We start from the raw sequence: 7,023 nt of genomic DNA, 5'->3' as shown, positions 1-7,023 counted from the left end.
ACATTAACCAACTATCACTGCAAATATGTATGCATGCATATATATACGTGTGTGTGTGTGTGTGTGTGTGTTTACTTACATTTAGTAGTGCCAAGCAACTTAAACAATTTAGAGTTAGGTATCTAAAGAGAAGGTTGGGATTTAAGATTCGTTTTTCATTCAAACTTACCTAATTTGCACTTTCAGAAACCATGCAAGACTTGAAACACAACCATCTTTCAAAATTCGCACTTCTCCAAATTTTGCAGTGCAGTGCTCCAGCTAAGTAATGTGTGTACAAAAATGCATGTACCAGTGAAATTTGTCCAGAGAAAGTCACATATTAGTGACATCAACATACAAAAATGCATTACATTAAGGACCAATTGCTTTCTAGAAATGTGTATATTAGGCAAAATTGCATACAAATGTGCATTCAAGGAGAAATTCACACTAAGATACCTGTGTGCTTTCATGAAGACTTCAGAAATACATATTTGCAAACTGATGTGGAAATGTGGAGAACTGAACCTAAGATTGAAAAAAAGTAGAAACCCTGAAAAAATGAAATTTGCATATTTGCCCATCCTCAGCCATGGCCAATGTACTTTTGTGAAATACGGTATATTGGACTTGTTCCTCAGGAAAGGTGTATGCTCAGCCTCACATTCACCTCTACATGGTGCTGTTCCTGTTGGGATAAGCTACAGATTTTTTTTCTAGATGAAAGGAATTTAAAATAATGCAAATGCCTCTATTTGTCTGAGTTTTCTTTTAGGGGAAATATGTTGCAGTGGGGGGGGGGAGATCTAATATAATTGTTATATACTCATAAAAATGAGCTCAGCTTTAAACAGTCGTCTAACCCATTTTGTTCTAACATCTAGCAAACTCCAAGAAAATCTCTTTTTACACAATCTTTTGGATATGTCATTTGCCATTTATATTTGATGGCCTTAAGGGGGAAAAGTTATGAAAAGGTATTAATGCAAGTAGATAATAAAGCTGCATTCTATAAATCTATAGCAGCTTAGAGTAATCATTAAAGCATGCAAAACTCTTTCATCTATTCAAAAATATGCAGTGCACAGAAAGCCTGCTAAGGTGCATGACAAGTCAGAGTTAAATATATATTAATAAATGAATTAGCTTCATAAATAATAGCCATAATGACATTTTAGGAGACAATAAGTCTGAGGATTGTCAGAAAATGGTTGATGTATGAGCTTCACGTCTCAGTGATTCTTCAAAATGAATAGGCTTTGTGGAGATAGTTCAGACCCGCGACCAGCCTATTTCCTTGAATAATTTACTTGTTGTCAATTTGTACAGCCACATTACACATGCAAATTGTGTTGCCTATGCAAACACCACTTTGAGATGATAAAAACAAATTTACGAAGGCTATAGAGGAAGGATTTATTTCACTTTCTCGCCCAGGTCAAGCAATACATGTATCTGACGATTGTGTGTACCCAATTTTGTTGTAATTATATCAGCAAATTATTCTTTATAATCTTATTATTTTTAGCAGTCTCCTTGTGCTTGGGATAATTAGCTTTCTTCACTCAGTGTAAAAACAATTCAACTTGCCAGCGAGGCAGGGCACAGCTCCATTATCTGTTTTGGGTTTAAATTTATTCCCTATATTCTTGGACACTTTGTGTAAATTAAAAATTTCATAGTCCCTAATACTGTACACGCTGTTCATTCAGTGATGAATTAAGGTCCCTAAACCTCTACGTTTGCTATTAGATATCTCACCCACTTTATATGTTAATCTGTGCTAATGAATTCCACAACCCCTAGCCACAGCGAGATGACTAAAATTATTACCACTTACAGAGATATGCCTTTTTCATTTAAAGTTCAATTCAAATTGCTCCCATAAACAGTCTGCCACACAAAGATACCTCCTTTAAAGGAGAGTTACTTACCTGTAAGTAGAGTCTTCTGAAGGTAGCATTATCTTTGGATACACATTCCAAAATCACGTGACCTCTGGCTTCATAGCATGGGAAAATGTTGCTCCGAGCTCGGGAGACACACTTGCCAACTTGTGGAAATCCAAATGGAGATTTCGACTCCTCCCCTTGACCTTGGATTCCCCTCCCCCTGCCTTTACTACTTGACCTGCGATGAAAGGACAGCCGTTTTTGCATTAATGAGGATAACATCCTAAAAGCATGGCAGAAGCAACAACATGAAGATGCTGCCCACTGACATGCTTGGAAGCAGAATAGTCGGAATCAGTGTTTAACAGCTGGCTTTTTTTGTCCTATTCTGCACATTCCAATGTTGGCTTCTCCTTTGAGGTCTGTTTGAAAGACATCAGCTCACCTACCTAACTGTTCAGATGGACCACTTTTATCTTAATTGTTTTGCAAAGTTTACTTTATCAATGGCACAGCCTTGTTGCATTTTTTTTTAAAGACCTAAGAGCTGAGGTTGCCAGATCAAATCAAAGAACTCAGTTCCTTCTTTAATACCTGGTCCACATCCTAGTTGGTCAGAGTTGTATTGTGAAGTGTTTGGATTTGATTTGATTTGATCTTAGATAGCCTTAGACCCCAGGAACTTTGGTTAGGGGGCTTTGGTGAAGGTGAAACTGAATGGAAATAGCAGATTTCAAAATGAGAAATGCACTTTATTACCCTAAAAGTGCGTAGTCTATTACATGAATATGATTGAGAGCATGATAAATTTCAGATTGAGCTCAGAAAAAAAGTTATTTTCTAGTTTGGGGTTGGGGTGGGGTAACTTGCATTAGCTAATCCTATTCCAAATCAAGACAAAGAGAGCTAAACAAAGTGGGAAGGGTTCAATAACTGTTATATATGTATAATGCAGAAATTGAAAAAGAGCTCTGGGTGTTTAAATGCCATAGTAAGAAGGGCTCTACCAATGCCTTTTTGGTAGGAAAAGCAAAGCAAAAATTTAACTCCCTCTTGTTCGTCCATAATTCACCCATGGAAACAGCATGAAAGAATTGTTTGCTGAAATACCCACCCAGATTTCATCATATGGTATGAGGTATGAGGCTGGTGGGGCACTGCCCCATTTACAGTAATAGACAGCCTCCACAGTATATGCTTAAATCCTGTGGTCCCCAAAAACATCTGGGCTGCTGCATCTGTAGACTAGTTGCAAGTCTTTGCTGATATTCCACTACTGTGCTGGCATTTTGGCTGTGATCTGTTCCTGCTGCCAATATGGGAGGGTTTTTTGGCAGAGGGAGAGAAAAGTTGCTAAATGAATGGAAAAGCTTTCATTGCTAGCATCATAGGGAATGATATATGTAGATCCCTGACAGTACAGTGATGAAAATGGTGGCTACTTACTTGGTCATCGTCTGATCTTCCTCAAGGTCTGCACCGCAATTTGTGGAATAGCACTGACCAACCAAGGAATGGATCTTATTACCAGCGTAACCAGTCTTGGCATATGGCTATAATTATACTGTGTTTTGTGTTGTGCAATTTTTGCACTTAGCAGTACTCCCTATGACCTGAATGATTTTAGAATCCCATTACATTGCAGAAACTTCACTTTCCCCAAAAGCATAAAGTCTCTTTATCTATCTATTAAATGTTGATTTGAAAGTTATTGTTTCAAAGGATTAATACAAATGTCTAAAAAGTAAGTGGCATAGTAAAAGGGCAGTAACATTTTAAAGGTCATTTTATTGTCTTTGCATCTCTTTCTAAAATCATTAGTATTCGTTTTCAGCAGGGTTTTTTTTAAACACGCACACCATCACGCTAGACAATTTCCCATTATGTTCACAAAAATGAATACAGGGTAGATACTATACTAACACAATGACTGTAATCTACTAATACAATAAGTTCTTCAAACTATGTTTAAACAAGAACTCTGTCCTTGATTATTTCAACTTATTTCCAAAACACTATCTAAAATGAAGAAAATTAATATTTCCCCCCCAGATTTTTGAGTGAAAGGAACTTTGGATTCATTCCTTGCCACCTACTGTCAAGAGCATCTAGTGATGAGTGATTATTTAGTTAATTTATCTTAAATATACATTTTAACATCAGGATTATATAATTTGTCGCCTTTTGTGCAAATAAGTGCATATGTAAATTCCAAATAACATTTATTTCTATCTGACTGTGAAGTCACCAAGCACTGTTCCAGTCAACCCGTTGACAAGAGAGAAATTGTTTAGTGTGAAGTTTTAAAGAAATCCAGAATATATCTGACCAAATTACCTGACTTTGTCAAGTTTGTAATAATATAACAAGTAAAATGGACTCAACTGTGATCCTTATGATATCAAAACTTTTATTTGCTCAGATTATCAACATTTATTTGTGGAACAAGAAACAGAGGGGAAAGATGGGTGTGTAGGAACGGTCAAAATTCTCATATGATTTCAGAGGAACATATAATGGTGGAGAGAGGAGACTGAGCAGCCATGCTTCAGAAGCACTCTGCTTACCAGGCTTGTGGGTTGGATAACTACTGTGAATGAGACAGAAAGAATCAGAAGTTTTACAAGAACAACAAAGGTTGCTCCAGATATTAAGGCTACCTCCAGGCATTGTTAGTAGGTGGTTCCCTAGGCTGGATGGATGGGAGGTGGCCTGTTGAGGTACGTAGCTTGGGGTACTCCAGAATCCTTTGCTGTCACTTGAGGCTCAGATGGCCTCAGTGGTGTGGAGTGCCTTCCATCACTTTTGACTGATGGCCCAGCTCCACCCCTATCTGGACCATAGGCACCAATTCTATGGCGCCTTGGTCCCTTTGCCCCCTCCAATAAAATATTGAAGGGGGCTGGACCCCTCAATATTTTCTACAAGTTGGCACCTCCCTCTCTCCTCCCTTCCTTGGGCAGCCAACTCCCCCCAGCCGGGCACCACCCTCTTTTCCCAGATTGCCTCCTAGGTTTGGTACCATTTTCAAGTGTTTCTAAGCCAAGGCATGTGGGGAAAGGCAGGCAGGCGAGCAGGCAGGCAGGCAGTCTGAACAGTAGGAGAGGCGAGTGGTTGGCAGGTGAGGTAGGGAGGAGAAGTGAGTGAGCAGGCAGAAACTTCTTGAGCACAGGCAGGGGGTGAGAGGTGAGCAGGTGGGGGGAAAGGGGGGAGGGGGGAGGGAGACCTGCCCTTAGTTGCATGTGACAGAGGAAGGTGCTCTCTGTAGAAGTGCAGGGAGTGGGGAGAAGTGGGGGTGGGGGGCCCTGCTTCATCCACCTGCTTCGTCCACCTTTGAATCTCTCCCTGTCAATCTGGTAGCATTCCTCTGCTCTGATACACTTACTAGCCAATCATTATTATTTTTATTATCTGCAGGAGATTTCATCAGATAAAATGACAGGGATGGGACAAAGCCTGGATGTTTCGATTTCTCACAAGATGTTAGGAAACTATCTTATGCCACTAGTCCATCTACATCAGCATTGTCTATATTGACTGGCAGTGGTTCCCAACAGGTATCTTTCCTAAGTGGAGATGCAAGAGGTTGAACCTATAACTCTTTGCATGAATATGTATTGTGTCATTGGGCAACAACCCGTCCATAATGCACCAATATGACACATATGACAATATGACACAGCTGCAAATGAAGCAATTCTAGTTCCAGTTTAACACAATTGTCTGCATGACTGCCTTTTATTTTGTAGAACCATTTCCTTAGTTGTTCCCCCACCCAGTTTTTCCTTTGTTTTTGTTTTTTTGCCAAGCAGGCCAAATAGACATGATATGTTGTTGGTGGTGGTGGTGGCATCAGTCTGTCTTGAGAGACAATGGAGTGCACCTCTAGGGGTAAAGACAAACCACTGTGTTATCAGCACCGAAGTGACCTCTCTGGAGCACAAGCCTGGGCAGTGTGTGTGGAGGTCCTGGGCTGCCCAGACAATAAGATCCCCCTCTCAGCCTCGCTGATGTGGTCCAAAGGAAAGCAGAGCAATATGTTTGGCAGTAGCTTGGCTGTAGCTGCCAGAAGGAGGTGTACCATCCAGCCATCTTAGGGACTCTACTCCAGATTTGTGTAGGGTTTACTCCTTAGCTTTTTCATCTTCTGAAGGCAGTGGAGGTTTAGGATCAGAGTTTTCATTTTCCTATATGGACTGTAGTGAGTGCTAACTAAGCATGTTGCCCAGTAGCAACAGCACCACCATAGGCATGATCAACTCTCATTTTTTCCCCTTGTTGAAAAATGTGGTCTGGTTTGCTAATGTTCTTTTGTGTATCACACACTCTGCTACGGTGCAGGTGGGTGGATTAAAGTGCATACTGGCACAGATGTATGATTTGCACAACACCCTGCCTTTTTATAGTTTGTGGCATTAAAATTTCCAGTAGTAGCATTAATAACTCCACAGCCTGTGCTTTAATTACGGTGCTTTGTTTTATGTTTGGGAGAATTCATGGCACATGACTCTTTCACTCATATAAATGATTGTTTGAATGAATACCAAGACCAGAATTTTAAATAAGAAAGGATGTTAGCTCTACTGACTTCAATAAATAGATCAGACGCCAAGCATTTAAGATACGTGGACTATTGTTGTGGCCAATTTGAACTAACAATTGTATGTTTCTGTGTATGTGTTGAACTGGTGGGTCCAGAGTGTGGCGAATGTGTCATTAAGTGCCTGCTACCTTTAAAGCGGAGGTTGTGCAACTGTTTCTGAAAAGACCACCCTGGATGCAGAAGCATTTGACAATTGCCTCCTATTTACTCTCTTTTGGAAGAAAGTGCTTGAGAGGGTAGTGGTGGCCCAACTTTAGGGACTCTTGAAGGAAACCAATTATTTGGACCCATTAGCTAACTGGCCGCTCCTGGTGGTGATGACAACGATGTTTTGAACATCACCAATGCAAAAGGCAGCCTGTAAAAGTTCTTAAAACTCTCTCGGCTGTCTTCACCAGTTGATTTTTTTTATTTCTTTTCTTCTCTGCTTCATCATCATCGCACCTCCTGAATTTCATCGTTAAAAACAACAACACCGGTCCTCATTTTTGAATTTCGGGGGTGAAATGTATCGAAAAGAAGCTGCTTTCTTTATCTGAATGGTTT

The 7,023-nt window shown here is 40.1% G+C and overlaps 1 long non-coding RNA gene across 1 annotated transcript; it reads right to left on the bottom strand.

Moving 5' to 3' along the window:
• Positions 1–1,984: 1,984 nt before the first annotated feature.
• LOC310677947 lies at positions 1,985–6,971 on the bottom strand. The gene is made up of 3 exons (XR_014511529.1): positions 6,606–6,971; positions 3,321–3,373; positions 1,985–2,112 (listed from the first exon to the last, which is right to left on the bottom strand). It is a non-coding gene; the product is annotated as an uncharacterized lncRNA (long non-coding RNA).
• Between the last annotated feature and the right edge of the window lie 52 nt (positions 6,972–7,023).

The sequence above is a fragment of the Podarcis tiliguerta genome, assembly GCF_965153285.1.
Source record: "Podarcis tiliguerta genome assembly, chromosome: 5".
Lineage (NCBI taxonomy): Eukaryota > Metazoa > Chordata > Lepidosauria > Squamata > Lacertidae > Podarcis > Podarcis tiliguerta.
The sequence above is the reverse complement of the archived record's forward strand: the minus strand, read 5'-3'. Positions and strand labels throughout refer to the sequence as shown.